This window comes from Squalius cephalus (genome assembly GCF_949319135.1).
Source record: "Squalius cephalus genome assembly, chromosome: 16".
Taxonomy (NCBI): Eukaryota; Metazoa; Chordata; class Actinopteri; order Cypriniformes; family Leuciscidae; genus Squalius; species Squalius cephalus.
The window spans coordinates 24,073,118-24,095,610 of record NC_137137.1 but is presented as its reverse complement, the minus strand read 5'-3'; positions in this window follow the sequence as shown (position 1 = coordinate 24,095,610).

The following is a 22,493-nucleotide window of genomic DNA, read 5'->3' as shown; positions in this document are numbered from 1 at the left end:
TTTCAACCAAAGTAGAAAGTGCTATCAAGTTGGGGTAAATATTTGCTGACTGACTCCCCCGTGTCCATGTTTGGTCCCTTACATTTACAGAGCCCCTTTAGATGACTACAAAGGCAAGCACTCCTGATACTATATAAGAATAAGTGCTTCTCTTTAGTGCAATCATGTTGCAGCATATGCAGTGTAAACACTAGATGGTGCTGGTTTACCTAGAGGTTTGGTCTGCCCCTTCCTGTTTGTGTATTTAGTGTAGGCCTTTCCTTTAAAAATGACTTGACCTCTTTTCTAAATTCAGGGGCAATAAAGTTCATAATTGTTGTATTTGCATGAAGTGCTTTTAAATGTGTGAAAAGTCCACCCATGCTGAAAAATGCTGAGTCGTTCCAAAGATGTTATATCGGCAATCAAAACTTGATGGGCTTTACAGAAAAGCAGAGTGTCAACGACCACGGCAAAGCCAAGGACACACTTATATTGGGTGCTGGTAAACCACATGGCTCAGACCAGCTCTTCCTAAAAGCAGGCAACATTCTCCACGTGTCTCTGACTGCAAAGGATCTCGTCCGGTCCTGCCGAGTTCCAGGCTAGAAACTGGACAAGATTTTCAGCTGCTACTACTGTCACCCTCGGTACCCTCACAATGGCACTAACTCGTCTGTTGTATTTGGTAAGTGCTATTTGTTGGGGTAGTTTCAAGTGATCAGTGCTTCAAGAGACAATTGCCTTCAAGAACTACAGACTGCGTTCTCCATGCAATGCTCATTTAATCATGCAGAGTTCAACCCATTAAGATTACTTCAAATGGGAGCATTGATTGGTCCTGTGTTCATAAGTGCTTCTCTATGGGGTAGTTTTAATGAGGAAGTGAACTACAGGCAAGACTCAACCTCTTTTCTATGGAATTTCATTTTTCAGTATAGCTAATATTGTAAACCCTTATACCTCTCCCATCAATGTTTAGGTGAAAACACCGTAAAGCAACATTTGGACACTTTTTTGCATCCTTCTCTGCTGCCATTTTTCATTTCCTTGCCCTTTTGACTGAATAACAGTTGATATCTACTCTAACTTTTGCATCTTTCTTTTCAACCACAGTAGAAAGTGCTATCAAGTTGGGGTAAATATATGCTGACTGACTCCCCTGTGTCCATGTATTTTTTAGAATTGTTCATTAGTGTAGGCCTTTCCTTTCAAAACACTAGAGGGTGCTGTTTACCTAGAAGCTTGGTCTGCCACTCTCAGTTTTTGTATTTAGTGTAGGTCTTTGCTTCATACCTCTCCCTCCATCTTGTAACTTTTAAGTGCTAATGACTTGGAGCAACATTTGGACACTATTTTGCATCCTCCTCTGCAGCCATTTTTGCACTCTCCCTCTTGTCTAAAAAAATCAGTTGATATCTACTCTAACTTTAGCATCTTTCTTTTCAACCAAAGTAGAAAGTGCTATCAAGTTGGGGTAAATATTTGCTGACTGACTCCCCCGTGTCCATGTTTGGTCCCTTACATTTACAGAGCCCCTTTAGATGACTACAAAGGCAAGCACTCCTGATACTATATAAGAATAAGTGCTTCTCTTTAGTGCAATCATGTTGCAGCATATGCAGTGTAAACACTAGATGGTGCTGGTTTACCTAGAGGTTTGGTCTGCCCCTTCCTGTTTGTGTATTTAGTGTAGGCCTTTCCTTTAAAAATGACTTGACCTCTTTTCTAAATTCAGGGGCAATAAAGTTCATAATTGTTGTATTTGCATGAAGTGCTTTTAAATGTGTGAAAAGTCCACCCATGCTGAAAAATGCTGAGTCGTTCCAAAGATGTTATATCGGCAATCAAAACTTGATGGGCTTTACAGAAAAGCAGAGTGTCAACGACCACGGCAAAGCCAAGGACACACTTATATTGGGTGCTGGTAAACCACATGGCTCAGACCAGCTCTTCCTAAAAGCAGGCAACATTCTCCACGTGTCTCTGACTGCAAAGGATCTCGTCCGGTCCTGCCGAGTTCCAGGCTAGAAACTGGACAAGATTTTCAGCTGCTACTACTGTCACCCTCGGTACCCTCACAATGGCACTAACTCGTCTGTTGTATTTGGTAAGTGCTATTTGTTGGGGTAGTTTCAAGTGATCAGTGCTTCAAGAGACAATTGCCTTCAAGAACTACAGACTGCGTTCTCCATGCAATGCTCATTTAATCATGCAGAGTTCAACCCATTAAGATTACTTCAAATGGGAGCATTGATTGGTCCTGTGTTCATAAGTGCTTCTCTTTGGGGTAGTTTTAATGAGGAAGTGAACTACAGGCAAGACTCAACCTCTTTTCTATGGAATTTCATTTTTCAGTATAGCTAATATTGTAAACCCTTATACCTCTCCCATCAATGTTTAAGTGAAAACACCGTAAAGCAACATTAGGACACTTTTTTGCATCCTTCTCTGCTGCCATTTTTCATTTCCTTGCCCTTTTGACTGAATAACAGTTGATATCTACTCTAACTTTTGCATCTTTCTTTTCAACCACAGTAGAAAGTGCTATCAAGTTGGGGTAAATATATGCTGACTGACTCCCCTGTGTCCATGTATTTTTTAGAATTGTTCATTAGTGTAGGCCTTTCCTTTCAAAACACTAGAGGGCGCTGTTTACCTAGAAGCTTGGTCTGCCACTCTCAGTTTTTGTATTTAGTGTAGGTCTTTGCTTCATACCTCTCCCTCCATCTTGTAACTTTTAAGTGCTAATGACTTGGAGCAACATTTGGACACTATTTTGCATCCTCCTCTGCAGCCATTTTTGCACTCTCCCTCTTGTCTAAAAAAATCAGTTGATATCTACTCTAACTTTAGCATCTTTCTTTTCAACCAAAGTAGAAAGTGCTATCAAGTTGGGGTAAATATTTGCTGACTGACTCCCCCGTGTCCATGTTTGGTCCCTTACATTTACAGAGCCCCTTTAGATGACTACAAAGGCAAGCACTCCTGATACTATATAAGAATAAGTGCTTCTCTTTAGTGCAATCATGTTGCAGCATATGCAGTGTAAACACTAGATGGTGCTGGTTTACCTAGAGGTTTGGTCTGCCCCTTCCTGTTTGTGTATTTAGTGTAGGCCTTTCCTTTAAAAATGACTTGACCTCTTTTCTAAATTCAGGGGCAATAAAGTTCATAATTGTTGTATTTGCATGAAGTGCTTTTAAATGTGTGAAAAGTCCACCCATGCTGAAAAATGCTGAGTCGTTCCAAAGATGTTATATCGGCAATCAAAACTTGATGGGCTTTACAGAAAAGCAGAGTGTCAACGACCACGGCAAAGCCAAGGACACACTTATATTGGGTGCTGGTAAACCACATGGCTCAGACCAGCTCTTCCTAAAAGCAGGCAACATTCTCCACGTGTCTCTGACTGCAAAGGATCTCGTCCGGTCCTGCCGAGTTCCAGGCTAGAAACTGGACAAGATTTTCAGCTGCTACTACTGTCACCCTCGGTACCCTCACAATGGCACTAACTCGTCTGTTGTATTTGGTAAGTGCTATTTGTTGGGGTAGTTTCAAGTGATCAGTGCTTCAAGAGACAATTGCCTTCAAGAACTACAGACTGCGTTCTCCATGCAATGCTCATTTAATCATGCAGAGTTCAACCCATTAAGATTACTTCAATCGGGAGCATTGATTGGTCCTGTGTTCATAAGTGCTTCTTATTGGGGTAGTTTTAATGAGGAAGTGAACTACAGGCAAGACTCAACCTCTTTTCTATGGAATTTCATTTTTCAGTATAGCTAATATTGTAAACCCTTATACCTCTCCCATCAATGTTTAGGTGAAAACACCGTAAAGCAACATTTGGACACTTTTTTGCATCCTTCTCTGCTGCCATTTTTCATTTCCTTGCCCTTTTGACTGAATAACAGTTGATATCTACTCTAACTTTTGCATCTTTCTTTTCAACCACAGTAGAAAGTGCTATCAAGTTGGGGTAAATATATGCTGACTGACTCCCCTGTGTCCATGTATTTTTTTAGAATTGTTCATTAGTGTAGGCCTTTCCTTTCAAAACACTAGAGGGTGCTGTTTACCTAGAAGCTTGGTCTGCCACTCTCAGTTTTTGTATTTAGTGTAGGTCTTTGCTTCATACCTCTCCCTCCATCTTGTAACTTTTAAGTGCTAATGACTTGGAGCAACATTTGGACACTATTTTGCATCCTCCTCTGCAGCCATTTTTGCACTCTCCCTCTTGTCTAAAAAAATCAGTTGATATCTACTCTAACTTTAGCATCTTTCTTTTCAACCAAAGTAGAAAGTGCTATCAAGTTGGGGTAAATATTTGCTGACTGACTCCCCCGTGTCCATGTTTGGTCCCTTACATTTACAGAGCCCCTTTAGATGACTACAAAGGCAAGCACTCCTGATACTATATAAGAATAAGTGCTTCTCTTTAGTGCAATCATGTTGCAGCATATGCAGTGTAAACACTAGATGGTGCTGGTTTACCTAGAGGTTTGGTCTGCCCCTTCCTGTTTGTGTATTTAGTGTAGGCCTTTCCTTTAAAAATGACTTGACCTCTTTTCTAAATTCAGGGGCAATAAAGTTCATAATTGTTGTATTTGCATGAAGTGCTTTTAAATGTGTGAAAAGTCCACCCATGCTGAAAAATGCTGAGTCGTTCCAAAGATGTTATATCGGCAATCAAAACTTGATGGGCTTTACAGAAAAGCAGAGTGTCAACGACCACGGCAAAGCCAAGGACACACTTATATTGGGTGCTGGTAAACCACATGGCTCAGACCAGCTCTTCCTAAAAGCAGGCAACATTCTCCACGTGTCTCTGACTGCAAAGGATCTCGTCCGGTCCTGCCGAGTTCCAGGCTAGAAACTGGACAAGATTTTCAGCTGCTACTACTGTCACCCTCGGTACCCTCACAATGGCACTAACTCGTCTGTTGTATTTGGTAAGTGCTATTTGTTGGGGTAGTTTCAAGTGATCAGTGCTTCAAGAGACAATTGCCTTCAAGAACTACAGACTGCGTTCTCCATGCAATGCTCATTTAATCATGCAGAGTTCAACCCATTAAGATTACTTCAAATGGGAGCATTGATTGGTCCTGTGTTCATAAGTGCTTCTCTTTGGGGTAGTTTTAATGAGGAAGTGAACTACAGGCAAGACTCAACCTCTTTTCTATGGAATTTCATTTTTCAGTATAGCTAATATTGTAAACCCTTATACCTCTCCCATCAATGTTTAGGTGAAAACACCGTAAAGCAACATTTGGACACTTTTTTGCATCCTTCTCTGCTGCCATTTTTCATTTCCTTGCCCTTTTGACTGAATAACAGTTGATATCTACTCTAACTTTTGCATCTTTCTTTTCAACCACAGTAGAAAGTGCTATCAAGTTGGGGTAAATATATGCTGACTGACTCCCCTGTGTCCATGTATTTTTTAGAATTGTTCATTAGTGTAGGCCTTTCCTTTCAAAACACTAGAGGGCGCTGTTTACCTAGAAGCTTGGTCTGCCACTCTCAGTTTTTGTATTTAGTGTAGGTCTTTGCTTCATACCTCTCCCTCCATCTTGTAACTTTTAAGTGCTAATGACTTGGAGCAACATTTGGACACTATTTTGCATCCTCCTCTGCAGCCATTTTTGCACACTCCCTCTTGTCTAAAAAAATCAGTTGATATCTACTCTAACTTTAGCATCTTTCTTTTCAACCAAAGTAGAAAGTGCTATCAAGTTGGGGTAAATATTTGCTGACTGACTCCCCCGTGTCCATGTTTGGTCCCTTACATTTACAGAGCCCCTTTAGATGACTACAAAGGCAAGCACTCCTGATACTATATAAGAATAAGTGCTTCTCTTTAGTGCAATCATGTTGCAGCATATGCAGTGTAAACACTAGATGGTGCTGGTTTACCTAGAGGTTTGGTCTGCCCCTTCCTGTTTGTGTATTTAGTGTAGGCCTTTCCTTTAAAAATGACTTGACCTCTTTTCTAAATTCAGGGGCAATAAAGTTCATAATTGTTGTATTTGCATGAAGTGCTTTTAAATGTGTGAAAAGTCCACCCATGCTGAAAAATGCTGAGTCGTTCCAAAGATGTTATATCGGCAATCAAAACTTGATGGGCTTTACAGAAAAGCAGAGTGTCAACGACCACGGCAAAGCCAAGGACACACTTATATTGGGTGCTGGTAAACCACATGGCTCAGACCAGCTCTTCCTAAAAGCAGGCAACATTCTCCACGTGTCTCTGACTGCAAAGGATCTCGTCCGGTCCTGCCGAGTTCCAGGCTAGAAACTGGACAAGATTTTCAGCTGCTACTACTGTCACCCTCGGTACCCTCACAATGGCACTAACTCGTCTGTTGTATTTGGTAAGTGCTATTTGTTGGGGTAGTTTCAAGTGATCAGTGCTTCAAGAGACAATTGCCTTCAAGAACTACAGACTGCGTTCTCCATGCAATGCTCATTTAATCATGCAGAGTTCAACCCATTAAGATTACTTCAAATGGGAGCATTGATTGGTCCTGTGTTCATAAGTGCTTCTTATTGGGGTAGTTTTAATGAGGAAGTGAACTACAGGCAAGACTCAACCTCTTTTCTATGGAATTTCATTTTTCAGTATAGCTAATATTGTAAACCCTTATACCTCTCCCATCAATGTTTAGGTGAAAACACCGTAAAGCAACATTTGGACACTTTTTTGCATCCTTCTCTGCTGCCATTTTTCATTTCCTTGCCCTTTTGACTGAATAACAGTTGATATCTACTCTAACTTTTGCATCTTTCTTTTCAACCACAGTAGAAAGTGCTATCAAGTTGGGGTAAATATATGCTGACTGACTCCCCTGTGTCCATGTATTTTTTTAGAATTGTTCATTAGTGTAGGCCTTTCCTTTCAAAACACTAGAGGGTGCTGTTTACCTAGAAGCTTGGTCTGCCACTCTCAGTTTTTGTATTTAGTGTAGGTCTTTGCTTCATACCTCTCCCTCCATCTTGTAACTTTTAAGTGCTAATGACTTGGAGCAACATTTGGACACTATTTTGCATCCTCCTCTGCAGCCATTTTTGCACTCTCCCTCTTGTCTAAAAAAATCAGTTGATATCTACTCTAACTTTAGCATCTTTCTTTTCAACCAAAGTAGAAAGTGCTATCAAGTTGGGGTAAATATTTGCTGACTGACTCCCCCGTGTCCATGTTTGGTCCCTTACATTTACAGAGCCCCTTTAGATGACTACAAAGGCAAGCACTCCTGATACTATATAAGAATAAGTGCTTCTCTTTAGTGCAATCATGTTGCAGCATATGCAGTGTAAACACTAGATGGTGCTGGTTTACCTAGAGGTTTGGTCTGCCCCTTCCTGTTTGTGTATTTAGTGTAGGCCTTTCCTTTAAAAATGACTTGACCTCTTTTCTAAATTCAGGGGCAATAAAGTTCATAATTGTTGTATTTGCATGAAGTGCTTTTAAATGTGTGAAAAGTCCACCCATGCTGAAAAATGCTGAGTCGTTCCAAAGATGTTATATCGGCAATCAAAACTTGATGGGCTTTACAGAAAAGCAGAGTGTCAACGACCACGGCAAAGCCAAGGACACACTTATATTGGGTGCTGGTAAACCACATGGCTCAGACCAGCTCTTCCTAAAAGCAGGCAACATTCTCCACGTGTCTCTGACTGCAAAGGATCTCGTCCGGTCCTGCCGAGTTCCAGGCTAGAAACTGGACAAGATTTTCAGCTGCTACTACTGTCACCCTCGGTACCCTCACAATGGCACTAACTCGTCTGTTGTATTTGGTAAGTGCTATTTGTTGGGGTAGTTTCAAGTGATCAGTGCTTCAAGAGACAATTGCCTTCAAGAACTACAGACTGCGTTCTCCATGCAATGCTCATTTAATCATGCAGAGTTCAACCCATTAAGATTACTTCAAATGGGAGCATTGATTGGTCCTGTGTTCATAAGTGCTTCTTATTGGGGTAGTTTTAATGAGGAAGTGAACTACAGGCAAGACTCAACCTCTTTTCTATGGAATTTCATTTTTCAGTATAGCTAATATTGTAAACCCTTATACCTCTCCCATCAATGTTTAGGTGAAAACACCGTAAAGCAACATTTGGACACTTTTTTGCATCCTTCTCTGCTGCCATTTTTCATTTCCTTGCCCTTTTGACTGAATAACAGTTGATATCTACTCTAACTTTTGCATCTTTCTTTTCAACCACAGTAGAAAGTGCTATCAAGTTGGGGTAAATATATGCTGACTGACTCCCCTGTGTCCATGTATTTTTTTAGAATTGTTCATTAGTGTAGGCCTTTCCTTTCAAAACACTAGAGGGTGCTGTTTACCTAGAAGCTTGGTCTGCCACTCTCAGTTTTTGTATTTAGTGTAGGTCTTTGCTTCATACCTCTCCCTCCATCTTGTAACTTTTAAGTGCTAATGACTTGGAGCAACATTTGGACACTATTTTGCATCCTCCTCTGCAGCCATTTTTGCACTCTCCCTCTTGTCTAAAAAAATCAGTTGATATCTACTCTAACTTTAGCATCTTTCTTTTCAACCAAAGTAGAAAGTGCTATCAAGTTGGGGTAAATATTTGCTGACTGACTCCCCCGTGTCCATGTTTGGTCCCTTACATTTACAGAGCCCCTTTAGATGACTACAAAGGCAAGCACTCCTGATACTATATAAGAATAAGTGCTTCTCTTTAGTGCAATCATGTTGCAGCATATGCAGTGTAAACACTAGATGGTGCTGGTTTACCTAGAGGTTTGGTCTGCCCCTTCCTGTTTGTGTATTTAGTGTAGGCCTTTCCTTTAAAAATGACTTGACCTCTTTTCTAAATTCAGGGGCAATAAAGTTCATAATTGTTGTATTTGCATGAAGTGCTTTTAAATGTGTGAAAAGTCCACCCATGCTGAAAAATGCTGAGTCGTTCCAAAGATGTTATATCGGCAATCAAAACTTGATGGGCTTTACAGAAAAGCAGAGTGTCAACGACCACGGCAAAGCCAAGGACACACTTATATTGGGTGCTGGTAAACCACATGGCTCAGACCAGCTCTTCCTAAAAGCAGGCAACATTCTCCACGTGTCTCTGACTGCAAAGGATCTCGTCCGGTCCTGCCGAGTTCCAGGCTAGAAACTGGACAAGATTTTCAGCTGCTACTACTGTCACCCTCGGTACCCTCACAATGGCACTAACTCGTCTGTTGTATTTGGTAAGTGCTATTTGTTGGGGTAGTTTCAAGTGATCAGTGCTTCAAGAGACAATTGCCTTCAAGAACTACAGACTGCGTTCTCCATGCAATGCTCATTTAATCATGCAGAGTTCAACCCATTAAGATTACTTCAAATGGGAGCATTGATTGGTCCTGTGTTCATAAGTGCTTCTCTTTGGGGTAGTTTTAATGAGGAAGTGAACTACAGGCAAGACTCAACCTCTTTTCTATGGAATTTCATTTTTCAGTATAGCTAATATTGTAAACCCTTATACCTCTCCCATCAATGTTTAAGTGAAAACACCGTAAAGCAACATTAGGACACTTTTTTGCATCCTTCTCTGCTGCCATTTTTCATTTCCTTGCCCTTTTGACTGAATAACAGTTGATATCTACTCTAACTTTTGCATCTTTCTTTTCAACCACAGTAGAAAGTGCTATCAAGTTGGGGTAAATATATGCTGACTGACTCCCCTGTGTCCATGTATTTTTTAGAATTGTTCATTAGTGTAGGCCTTTCCTTTCAAAACACTAGAGGGTGCTGTTTACCTAGAAGCTTGGTCTGCCACTCTCAGTTTTTGTATTTAGTGTAGGTCTTTGCTTCATACCTCTCCCTCCATCTTGTAACTTTTAAGTGCTAATGACTTGGAGCAACATTTGGACACTATTTTGCATCCTCCTCTGCAGCCATTTTTGCACACTCCCTCTTGTCTAAAAAAATCAGTTGATATCTACTCTAACTTTAGCATCTTTCTTTTCAACCAAAGTAGAAAGTGCTATCAAGTTGGGGTAAATATTTGCTGACTGACTCCCCCGTGTCCATGTTTGGTCCCTTACATTTACAGAGCCCCTTTAGATGACTACAAAGGCAAGCACTCCTGATACTATATAAGAATAAGTGCTTCTCTTTAGTGCAATCATGTTGCAGCATATGCAGTGTAAACACTAGATGGTGCTGGTTTACCTAGAGGTTTGGTCTGCCCCTTCCTGTTTGTGTATTTAGTGTAGGCCTTTCCTTTAAAAATGACTTGACCTCTTTTCTAAATTCAGGGGCAATAAAGTTCATAATTGTTGTATTTGCATGAAGTGCTTTTAAATGTGTGAAAAGTCCACCCATGCTGAAAAATGCTGAGTCGTTCCAAAGATGTTATATCGGCAATCAAAACTTGATGGGCTTTACAGAAAAGCAGAGTGTCAACGACCACGGCAAAGCCAAGGACACACTTATATTGGGTGCTGGTAAACCACATGGCTCAGACCAGCTCTTCCTAAAAGCAGGCAACATTCTCCACGTGTCTCTGACTGCAAAGGATCTCGTCCGGTCCTGCCGAGTTCCAGGCTAGAAACTGGACAAGATTTTCAGCTGCTACTACTGTCACCCTCGGTACCCTCACAATGGCACTAACTCGTCTGTTGTATTTGGTAAGTGCTATTTGTTGGGGTAGTTTCAAGTGATCAGTGCTTCAAGAGACAATTGCCTTCAAGAACTACAGACTGCGTTCTCCATGCAATGCTCATTTAATCATGCAGAGTTCAACCCATTAAGATTACTTCAAATGGGAGCATTGATTGGTCCTGTGTTCATAAGTGCTTCTTATTGGGGTAGTTTTAATGAGGAAGTGAACTACAGGCAAGACTCAACCTCTTTTCTATGGAATTTCATTTTTCAGTATAGCTAATATTGTAAACCCTTATACCTCTCCCATCAATGTTTAGGTGAAAACACCGTAAAGCAACATTTGGACACTTTTTTGCATCCTTCTCTGCTGCCATTTTTCATTTCCTTGCCCTTTTGACTGAATAACAGTTGATATCTACTCTAACTTTTGCATCTTTCTTTTCAACCACAGTAGAAAGTGCTATCAAGTTGGGGTAAATATATGCTGACTGACTCCCCTGTGTCCATGTATTTTTTTAGAATTGTTCATTAGTGTAGGCCTTTCCTTTCAAAACACTAGAGGGTGCTGTTTACCTAGAAGCTTGGTCTGCCACTCTCAGTTTTTGTATTTAGTGTAGGTCTTTGCTTCATACCTCTCCCTCCATCTTGTAACTTTTAAGTGCTAATGACTTGGAGCAACATTTGGACACTATTTTGCATCCTCCTCTGCAGCCATTTTTGCACTCTCCCTCTTGTCTAAAAAAATCAGTTGATATCTACTCTAACTTTAGCATCTTTCTTTTCAACCAAAGTAGAAAGTGCTATCAAGTTGGGGTAAATATTTGCTGACTGACTCCCCCGTGTCCATGTTTGGTCCCTTACATTTACAGAGCCCCTTTAGATGACTACAAAGGCAAGCACTCCTGATACTATATAAGAATAAGTGCTTCTCTTTAGTGCAATCATGTTGCAGCATATGCAGTGTAAACACTAGATGGTGCTGGTTTACCTAGAGGTTTGGTCTGCCCCTTCCTGTTTGTGTATTTAGCGTAGGCCTTTCCTTTAAAAATGACTTGACCTCTTTTCTAAATTCAGGGGCAATAAAGTTCATAATTGTTGTATTTGCATGAAGTGCTTTTAAATGTGTGAAAAGTCCACCCATGCTGAAAAATGCTGAGTCGTTCCAAAGATGTTATATCGGCAATCAAAACTTGATGGGCTTTACAGAAAAGCAGAGTGTCAACGACCACGGCAAAGCCAAGGACACACTTATATTGGGTGCTGGTAAACCACATGGCTCAGACCAGCTCTTCCTAAAAGCAGGCAACATTCTCCACGTGTCTCTGACTGCAAAGGATCTCGTCCGGTCCTGCCGAGTTCCAGGCTAGAAACTGGACAAGATTTTCAGCTGCTACTACTGTCACCCTCGGTACCCTCACAATGGCACTAACTCGTCTGTTGTATTTGGTAAGTGCTATTTGTTGGGGTAGTTTCAAGTGATCAGTGCTTCAAGAGACAATTGCCTTCAAGAACTACAGACTGCGTTCTCCATGCAATGCTCATTTAATCATGCAGAGTTCAACCCATTAAGATTACTTCAAATGGGAGCATTGATTGGTCCTGTGTTCATAAGTGCTTCTCTTTGGGGTAGTTTTAATGAGGAAGTGAACTACAGGCAAGACTCAACCTCTTTTCTATGGAATTTCATTTTTCAGTATAGCTAATATTGTAAACCCTTATACCTCTCCCATCAATGTTTAGGTGAAAACACCGTAAAGCAACATTTGGACACTTTTTTGCATCCTTCTCTGCTGCCATTTTTCATTTCCTTGCCCTTTTGACTGAATAACAGTTGATATCTACTCTAACTTTTGCATCTTTCTTTTCAACCACAGTAGAAAGTGCTATCAAGTTGGGGTAAATATATGCTGACTGACTCCCCTGTGTCCATGTATTTTTTAGAATTGTTCATTAGTGTAGGCCTTTCCTTTCAAAACACTAGAGGGCGCTGTTTACCTAGAAGCTTGGTCTGCCACTCTCAGTTTTTGTATTTAGTGTAGGTCTTTGCTTCATACCTCTCCCTCCATCTTGTAACTTTTAAGTGCTAATGACTTGGAGCAACATTTGGACACTATTTTGCATCCTCCTCTGCAGCCATTTTTGCACACTCCCTCTTGTCTAAAAAAATCAGTTGATATCTACTCTAACTTTAGCATCTTTCTTTTCAACCAAAGTAGAAAGTGCTATCAAGTTGGGGTAAATATTTGCTGACTGACTCCCCCGTGTCCATGTTTGGTCCCTTACATTTACAGAGCCCCTTTAGATGACTACAAAGGCAAGCACTCCTGATACTATATAAGAATAAGTGCTTCTCTTTAGTGCAATCATGTTGCAGCATATGCAGTGTAAACACTAGATGGTGCTGGTTTACCTAGAGGTTTGGTCTGCCCCTTCCTGTTTGTGTATTTAGTGTAGGCCTTTCCTTTAAAAATGACTTGACCTCTTTTCTAAATTCAGGGGCAATAAAGTTCATAATTGTTGTATTTGCATGAAGTGCTTTTAAATGTGTGAAAAGTCCACCCATGCTGAAAAATGCTGAGTCGTTCCAAAGATGTTATATTGGCAATCAAAACTTGATGGGCTTTACAGAAAAGCAGAGTGTCAACGACCACGGCAAAGCCAAGGACACACTTATATTGGGTGCTGGTAAACCACATGGCTCAGACCAGCTCTTCCTAAAAGCAGGCAACATTCTCCACGTGTCTCTGACTGCAAAGGATCTCGTCCGGTCCTGCCGAGTTCCAGGCTAGAAACTGGACAAGATTTTCAGCTGCTACTACTGTCACCCTCGGTACCCTCACAATGGCACTAACTCGTCTGTTGTATTTGGTAAGTGCTATTTGTTGGGGTAGTTTCAAGTGATCAGTGCTTCAAGAGACAATTGCCTTCAAGAACTACAGACTGCGTTCTCCATGCAATGCTCATTTAATCATGCAGAGTTCAACCCATTAAGATTACTTCAAATGGGAGCATTGATTGGTCCTGTGTTCATAAGTGCTTCTCTTTGGGGTAGTTTTAATGAGGAAGTGAACTACAGGCAAGACTCAACCTCTTTTCTATGGAATTTCATTTTTCAGTATAGCTAATATTGTAAACCCTTATACCTCTCCCATCAATGTTTAGGTGAAAACACCGTAAAGCAACATTTGGACACTTTTTTGCATCCTTCTCTGCTGCCATTTTTCATTTCCTTGCCCTTTTGACTGAATAACAGTTGATATCTACTCTAACTTTTGCATCTTTCTTTTCAACCACAGTAGAAAGTGCTATCAAGTTGGGGTAAATATATGCTGACTGACTCCCCTGTGTCCATGTATTTTTTTAGAATTGTTCATTAGTGTAGGCCTTTCCTTTCAAAACACTAGAGGGTGCTGTTTACCTAGAAGCTTGGTCTGCCACTCTCAGTTTTTGTATTTAGTGTAGGTCTTTGCTTCATACCTCTCCCTCCATCTTGTAACTTTTAAGTGCTAATGACTTGGAGCAACATTTGGACACTATTTTGCATCCTCCTCTGCAGCCATTTTTGCACTCTCCCTCTTGTCTAAAAAAATCAGTTGATATCTACTCTAACTTTAGCATCTTTCTTTTCAACCAAAGTAGAAAGTGCTATCAAGTTGGGGTAAATATTTGCTGACTGACTCCCCCGTGTCCATGTTTGGTCCCTTACATTTACAGAGCCCCTTTAGATGACTACAAAGGCAAGCACTCCTGATACTATATAAGAATAAGTGCTTCTCTTTAGTGCAATCATGTTGCAGCATATGCAGTGTAAACACTAGATGGTGCTGGTTTACCTAGAGGTTTGGTCTGCCCCTTCCTGTTTGTGTATTTAGTGTAGGCCTTTCCTTTAAAAATGACTTGACCTCTTTTCTAAATTCAGGGGCAATAAAGTTCATAATTGTTGTATTTGCATGAAGTGCTTTTAAATGTGTGAAAAGTCCACCCATGCTGAAAAATGCTGAGTCGTTCCAAAGATGTTATATCGGCAATCAAAACTTGATGGGCTTTACAGAAAAGCAGAGTGTCAACGACCACGGCAAAGCCAAGGACACACTTATATTGGGTGCTGGTAAACCACATGGCTCAGACCAGCTCTTCCTAAAAGCAGGCAACATTCTCCACGTGTCTCTGACTGCAAAGGATCTCGTCCGGTCCTGCCGAGTTCCAGGCTAGAAACTGGACAAGATTTTCAGCTGCTACTACTGTCACCCTCGGTACCCTCACAATGGCACTAACTCGTCTGTTGTATTTGGTAAGTGCTATTTGTTGGGGTAGTTTCAAGTGATCAGTGCTTCAAGAGACAATTGCCTTCAAGAACTACAGACTGCGTTCTCCATGCAATGCTCATTTAATCATGCAGAGTTCAACCCATTAAGATTACTTCAAATGGGAGCATTGATTGGTCCTGTGTTCATAAGTGCTTCTCTTTGGGGTAGTTTTAATGAGGAAGTGAACTACAGGCAAGACTCAACCTCTTTTCTATGGAATTTCATTTTTCAGTATAGCTAATATTGTAAACCCTTATACCTCTCCCATCAATGTTTAGGTGAAAACACCGTAAAGCAACATTTGGACACTTTTTTGCATCCTTCTCTGCTGCCATTTTTCATTTCCTTGCCCTTTTGACTGAATAACAGTTGATATCTACTCTAACTTTTGCATCTTTCTTTTCAACCACAGTAGAAAGTGCTATCAAGTTGGGGTAAATATATGCTGACTGACTCCCCTGTGTCCATGTATTTTTTTAGAATTGTTCATTAGTGTAGGCCTTTCCTTTCAAAACACTAGAGGGTGCTGTTTACCTAGAAGCTTGGTCTGCCACTCTCAGTTTTTGTATTTAGTGTAGGTCTTTGCTTCATACCTCTCCCTCCATCTTGTAACTTTTAAGTGCTAATGACTTGGAGCAACATTTGGACACTATTTTGCATCCTCCTCTGCAGCCATTTTTGCACTCTCCCTCTTGTCTAAAAAAATCAGTTGATATCTACTCTAACTTTAGCATCTTTCTTTTCAACCAAAGTAGAAAGTGCTATCAAGTTGGGGTAAATATTTGCTGACTGACTCCCCCGTGTCCATGTTTGGTCCCTTACATTTACAGAGCCCCTTTAGATGACTACAAAGGCAAGCACTCCTGATACTATATAAGAATAAGTGCTTCTCTTTAGTGCAATCATGTTGCAGCATATGCAGTGTAAACACTAGATGGTGCTGGTTTACCTAGAGGTTTGGTCTGCCCCTTCCTGTTTGTGTATTTAGTGTAGGCCTTTCCTTTAAAAATGACTTGACCTCTTTTCTAAATTCAGGGGCAATAAAGTTCATAATTGTTGTATTTGCATGAAGTGCTTTTAAATGTGTGAAAAGTCCACCCATGCTGAAAAATGCTGAGTCGTTCCAAAGATGTTATATCGGCAATCAAAACTTGATGGGCTTTACAGAAAAGCAGAGTGTCAACGACCACGGCAAAGCCAAGGACACACTTATATTGGGTGCTGGTAAACCACATGGCTCAGACCAGCTCTTCCTAAAAGCAGGCAACATTCTCCACGTGTCTCTGACTGCAAAGGATCTCGTCCGGTCCTGCCGAGTTCCAGGCTAGAAACTGGACAAGATTTTCAGCTGCTACTACTGTCACCCTCGGTACCCTCACAATGGCACTAACTCGTCTGTTGTATTTGGTAAGTGCTATTTGTTGGGGTAGTTTCAAGTGATCAGTGCTTCAAGAGACAATTGCCTTCAAGAACTACAGACTGCGTTCTCCATGCAATGCTCATTTAATCATGCAGAGTTCAACCCATTAAGATTACTTCAAATGGGAGCATTGATTGGTCCTGTGTTCATAAGTGCTTCTCTTTGGGGTAGTTTTAATGAGGAAGTGAACTACAGGCAAGACTCAACCTCTTTTCTATGGAATTTCATTTTTCAGTATAGCTAATATTGTAAACCCTTATACCTCTCCCATCAATGTTTAGGTGAAAACACCGTAAAGCAACATTTGGACACTTTTTTGCATCCTTCTCTGCTGCCATTTTTCATTTCCTTGCCCTTTTGACTGAATAACAGTTGATATCTACTCTAACTTTTGCATCTTTCTTTTCAACCACAGTAGAAAGTGCTATCAAGTTGGGGTAAATATATGCTGACTGACTCCCCTGTGTCCATGTATTTTTTAGAATTGTTCATTAGTGTAGGCCTTTCCTTTCAAAACACTAGAGGGCGCTGTTTACCTAGAAGCTTGGTCTGCCACTCTCAGTTTTTGTATTTAGTGTAGGTCTTTGCTTCATACCTCTCCCTCCATCTTGTAACTTTGAAGTGCTAATGACTTGGAGCAACATTTGGACACTATTTTGCATCCTCCTCTGCAGCCATTTTTGCACTCTCCCTCTTGTCTAAAAAAATCAGTTGATATCTACTCTAACTTTAGCATCTTTCTTTTCAACCAAAGTAGAAAGTGCTATCAAGTTGGGGTAAATATTTGCTGACTGACTCCCCCGTGTCCATGTTTGGTCCCTTACATTTACAGAGCCCCTTTAGATGACTACAAAGGCAAGCACTCCTGATACTATATAAGAATAAGTGCTTCTCTTTAGTGCAATCATGTTGCAGCATATGCAGTGTAAACACTAGATGGTGCTGGTTTACCTAGAGGTTTGGTCTGCCCCTTCCTGTTTGTGTATTTAGTGTAGGCCTTTCCTTTAAAAATGACTTGACCTCTTTTCTAAATTCAGGGGCAATAAAGTTCATAATTGTTGTATTTGCATGAAGTGCTTTTAAATGTGTGAAAAGTCCACCCATGCTGAAAAATGCTGAGTCGTTCCAAAGATGTTATATCGGCAATCAAAACTTGATGGGCTTTACAGAAAAGCAGAGTGTCAACGACCACGGCAAAGCCAAGGACACACTTATATTGGGTGCTGGTAAACCACATGGCTCAGACCAGCTCTTCCTAAAAGCAGGCAACATTCTCCACGTGTCTCTGACTGCAAAGGATCTCGTCCGGTCCTGCCGAGTTCCAGGCTAGAAACTGGACAAGATTTTCAGCTGCTACTACTGTCACCCTCGGTACCCTCACAATGGCACTAACTCGTCTGTTGTATTTGGTAAGTGCTATTTGTTGGGGTAGTTTCAAGTGATCAGTGCTTCAAGAGACAATTGCCTTCAAGAACTACAGACTGCGTTCTCCATGCAATGCTCATTTAATCATGCAGAGTTCAACCCATTAAGATTACTTCAAATGGGAGCATTGATTGGTCCTGTGTTCATAAGTGCTTCTTATTGGGGTAGTTTTAATGAGGAAGTGAACTACAGGCAAGACTCAACCTCTTTTCTATGGAATTTCATTTTTCAGTATAGCTAATATTGTAAACCCTTATACCTCTCCCATCAATGTTTAGGTGAAAACACCGTAAAGCAACATTTGGACACTTTTTTGCATCCTTCTCTGCTGCCATTTTTCATTTCCTTGCCCTTTTGACTGAATAACAGTTGATATCTACTCTAACTTTTGCATCTTTCTTTTCAACCACAGTAGAAAGTGCTATCAAGTTGGGGTAAATATATGCTGACTGACTCCCCTGTGTCCATGTATTTTTTTAGAATTGTTCATTAGTGTAGGCCTTTCCTTTCAAAACACTAGAGGGTGCTGTTTACCTAGAAGCTTGGTCTGCCACTCTCAGTTTTTGTATTTAGTGTAGGTCTTTGCTTCATACCTCTCCCTCCATCTTGTAACTTTTAAGTGCTAATGACTTGGAGCAACATTTGGACACTATTTTGCATCCTCCTCTGCAGCCATTTTTGCACTCTCCCTCTTGTCTAAAAAAATCAGTTGATATCTACTCTAACTTTAGCATCTTTCTTTTCAACCAAAGTAGAAAGTGCTATCAAGTTGGGGTAAATATTTGCTGACTGACTCCCCCGTGTCCATGTTTGGTCCCTTACATTTACAGAGCCCCTTTAGATGACTACAAAGGCAAGCACTCCTGATACTATATAAGAATAAGTGCTTCTCTTTAGTGCAATCATGTTGCAGCATATGCAGTGTAAACACTAGATGGTGCTGGTTTACCTAGAGGTTTGGTCTGCCCCTTCCTGTTTGTGTATTTAGTGTAGGCCTTTCCTTTAAAAATGACTTGACCTCTTTTCTAAATTCAGGGGCAATAAAGTTCATAATTGTTGTATTTGCATGAAGTGCTTTTAAATGTGTGAAAAGTCCACCCATGCTGAAAAATGCTGAGTCGTTCCAAAGATGTTATATCGGCAATCAAAACTTGATGGGCTTTACAGAAAAGCAGAGTGTCAACGACCACGGCAAAGCCAAGGACACACTTATATTGGGTGCTGGTAAACCACATGGCTCAGACCAGCTCTTCCTAAAAGCAGGCAACATTCTCCACGTGTCTCTGACTGCAAAGGATCTCGTCCGGTCCTGCCGAGTTCCAGGCTAGAAACTGGACAAGATTTTCAGCTGCTACTACTGTCACCCTCGGTACCCTCACAATGGCACTAACTCGTCTGTTGTATTTGGTAAGTGCTATTTGTTGGGGTAGTTTCAAGTGATCAGTGCTTCAAGAGACAATTGCCTTCAAGAACTACAGACTGCGTTCTCCATGCAATGCTCATTTAATCATGCAGAGTTCAACCCATTAAGATTACTTCAAATGGGAGCATTGATTGGTCCTGTGTTCATAAGTGCTTCTCTTTGGGGTAGTTTTAATGAGGAAGTGAACTACAGGCAAGACTCAACCTCTTTTCTATGGAATTTCATTTTTCAGTATAGCTAATATTGTAAACCCTTATACCTCTCCCATCAATGTTTAAGTGAAAACACCGTAAAGCAACATTAGGACACTTTTTTGCATCCTTCTCTGCTGCCATTTTTCATTTCCTTGCCCTTTTGACTGAATAACAGTTGATATCTACTCTAACTTTTGCATCTTTCTTTTCAACCACAGTAGAAAGTGCTATCAAGTTGGGGTAAATATATGCTGACTGACTCCCCTGTGTCCATGTATTTTTTAGAATTGTTCATTAGTGTAGGCCTTTCCTTTCAAAACACTAGAGGGCGCTGTTTACCTAGAAGCTTGGTCTGCCACTCTCAGTTTTTGTATTTAGTGTAGGTCTTTGCTTCATACCTCTCCCTCCATCTTGTAACTTTTAAGTGCTAATGACTTGGAGCAACATTTGGACACTATTTTGCATCCTCCTCTGCAGCCATTTTTGCACTCTCCCTCTTGTCTAAAAAAATCAGTTGATATCTACTCTAACTTTAGCATCTTTCTTTTCAACCAAAGTAGAAAGTGCTATCAAGTTGGGGTAAATATTTGCTGACTGACTCCCCCGTGTCCATGTTTGGTCCCTTACATTTACAGAGCCCCTTTAGATGACTACAAAGGCAAGCACTCCTGATACTATATAAGAATAAGTGCTTCTCTTTAGTGCAATCATGTTGCAGCATATGCAGTGTAAACACTAGATGGTGCTGGTTTACCTAGAGGTTTGGTCTGCCCCTTCCTGTTTGTGTATTTAGTGTAGGCCTTTCCTTTAAAAATGACTTGACCTCTTTTCTAAATTCAGGGGCAATAAAGTTCATAATTGTTGTATTTGCATGAAGTGCTTTTAAATGTGTGAAAAGTCCACCCATGCTGAAAAATGCTGAGTCGTTCCAAAGATGTTATATCGGCAATCAAAACTTGATGGGCTTTACAGAAAAGCAGAGTGTCAACGACCACGGCAAAGCCAAGGACACACTTATATTGGGTGCTGGTAAACCACATGGCTCAGACCAGCTCTTCCTAAAAGCAGGCAACATTCTCCACGTGTCTCTGACTGCAAAGGATCTCGCCCGGTCCTGCCGAGTTCCAGGCTAGAAACTGGACAAGATTTTCAGCTGCTACTACTGTCACCCTCGGTACCCTCACAATGGCACTAACTCGTCTGTTGTATTTGGTAAGTGCTATTTGTTGGGGTAGTTTCAAGTGATCAGTGCTTCAAGAGACAATTGCCTTCAAGAACTACAGACTGCGTTCTCCATGCAATGCTCATTTAATCATGCAGAGTTCAACCCATTAAGATTACTTCAAATGGGAGCATTGATTGGTCCTGTGTTCATAAGTGCTTCTCTTTGGGGTAGTTTTAATGAGGAAGTGAACTACAGGCAAGACTCAACCTCTTTTCTATGGAATTTCATTTTTCAGTATAGCTAATATTGTAAACCCTTATACCTCTCCCATCAATGTTTAAGTGAAAACACCGTAAAGCAACATTAGGACACTTTTTTGCATCCTTCTCTGCTGCCATTTTTCATTTCCTTGCCCTTTTGACTGAATAACAGTTGATATCTACTCTAACTTTTGCATCTTTCTTTTCAACCACAGTAGAAAGTGCTATCAAGTTGGGGTAAATATATGCTGACTGACTCCCCTGTGTCCATGTATTTTTTAGAATTGTTCATTAGTGTAGGCCTTTCCTTTCAAAACACTAGAGGGTGCTGTTTACCTAGAAGCTTGGTCTGCCACTCTCAGTTTTTGTATTTAGTGTAGGTCTTTGCTTCATACCTCTCCCTCCATCTTGTAACTTTTAAGTGCTAATGACTTGGAGCAACATTTGGACACTATTTTGCATCCTCCTCTGCAGCCATTTTTGCACTCTCCCTCTTGTCTAAAAAAATCAGTTGATATCTACTCTAACTTTAGCATCTTTCTTTTCAACCAAAGTAGAAAGTGCTATCAAGTTGGGGTAAATATTTGCTGACTGACTCCCCCGTGTCCATGTTTGGTCCCTTACATTTACAGAGCCCCTTTAGATGACTACAAAGGCAAGCACTCCTGATACTATATAAGAATAAGTGCTTCTCTTTAGTGCAATCATGTTGCAGCATATGCAGTGTAAACACTAGATGGTGCTGGTTTACCTAGAGGTTTGGTCTGCCCCTTCCTGTTTGTGTATTTAGTGTAGGCCTTTCCTTTAAAAATGACTTGACCTCTTTTCTAAATTCAGGGGCAATAAAGTTCATAATTGTTGTATTTGCATGAAGTGCTTTTAAATGTGTGAAAAGTCCACCCATGCTGAAAAATGCTGAGTCGTTCCAAAGATGTTATATCGGCAATCAAAACTTGATGGGCTTTACAGAAAAGCAGAGTGTCAACGACCACGGCAAAGCCAAGGACACACTTATATTGGGTGCTGGTAAACCACATGGCTCAGACCAGCTCTTCCTAAAAGCAGGCAACATTCTCCACGTGTCTCTGACTGCAAAGGATCTCGTCCGGTCCTGCCGAGTTCCAGGCTAGAAACTGGACAAGATTTTCAGCTGCTACTACTGTCACCCTCGGTACCCTCACAATGGCACTAACTCGTCTGTTGTATTTGGTAAGTGCTATTTGTTGGGGTAGTTTCAAGTGATCAGTGCTTCAAGAGACAATTGCCTTCAAGAACTACAGACTGCGTTCTCCATGCAATGCTCATTTAATCATGCAGAGTTCAACCCATTAAGATTACTTCAAATGGGAGCATTGATTGGTCCTGTGTTCATAAGTGCTTCTCTTTGGGGTAGTTTTAATGAGGAAGTGAACTACAGGCAAGACTCAACCTCTTTTCTATGGAATTTCATTTTTCAGTATAGCTAATATTGTAAACCCTTATACCTCTCCCATCAATGTTTAAGTGAAAACACCGTAAAGCAACATTAGGACACTTTTTTGCATCCTTCTCTGCTGCCATTTTTCATTTCCTTGCCCTTTTGACCGAATAACAGTTGATATCTACTCTAACTTTTGCATCTTTCTTTTCAACCACAGTAGAAAGTGCTATCAAGTTGGGGTAAATATATGCTGACTGACTCCCCTGTGTCCATGTATT